We start from the raw sequence: 701 nt of genomic DNA, 5'->3' as shown, positions 1-701 counted from the left end.
ACTTTTGTATGGACTGTTGTGATTAATGTTTAATCAAGAGGAGGGAGTGTGGTGACAATTTTTATGATAGTACCCTTTTAGTGGTTATTTACCCTGTAATCCATTACTAGATGTATATCACATGGTCGTAAACATTTGCATGCCCTTATGAGAGAGAAAAACCAGATGTGACCTGAGAGCTGGTATTCCATTAGTAAATAACCTCCTGTTTGAGCATCTGTTTTCTGTTATAGTATGCTGGGTATAAGAAGGGCAGTCACATTCTGTTCATTGAGCTTCCCTGTAACAGACTGTATTAGACACTCTGTTCAGAGAAACCTCCATCCTGCAGGAATAAATATGTCATAACTTTCAGAACTTATGTTAAGTACTTATTTTACACTCATTGAGCTTTAAAAGATATTTTTCCCACAACAGTTAGAAACCCCTGGTCTGAAATATTATTGCATCATTCCCATCACTGGAACTGAGGGGTATAACAAACCCAAAAAACCAGACCCACATACTTTTGGCCACACACTGTGTGATTTCCCTGTTCTGCAAATCAGGCATCAGCATCATTAAACACTCTGTCTGGTGAAATCTTATCAGGAGCTGAGTGTGTGGCTGCATTCCTGTCTGAGCCCATTTGTATTTCTACAGCCATTGGTTGCTGAATGCCATCTGATGTGTGTAATAGGAGAAGAAAGTCAAGGAGGAAT

At 39.2% G+C, this 701-nt stretch overlaps 1 protein-coding gene across 1 annotated transcript in view; it reads right to left on the bottom strand.

The window, feature by feature from the left end:
• The window catches only part of wwc1 (WW and C2 domain containing 1), a 54,077-nt gene that overhangs the window by 40,788 nt on the left and 12,588 nt on the right, over positions 1–701 (bottom strand). The window lies entirely within an intron of this gene.

The sequence above is a fragment of the Monopterus albus genome, unplaced genomic scaffold, assembly GCF_001952655.1.
Source record: "Monopterus albus unplaced genomic scaffold, M_albus_1.0 scaffold159.1, whole genome shotgun sequence".
Taxonomy (NCBI): domain Eukaryota; kingdom Metazoa; phylum Chordata; class Actinopteri; order Synbranchiformes; family Synbranchidae; genus Monopterus; species Monopterus albus.
This window is presented reverse-complemented; position numbering and strand designations above follow the sequence as displayed.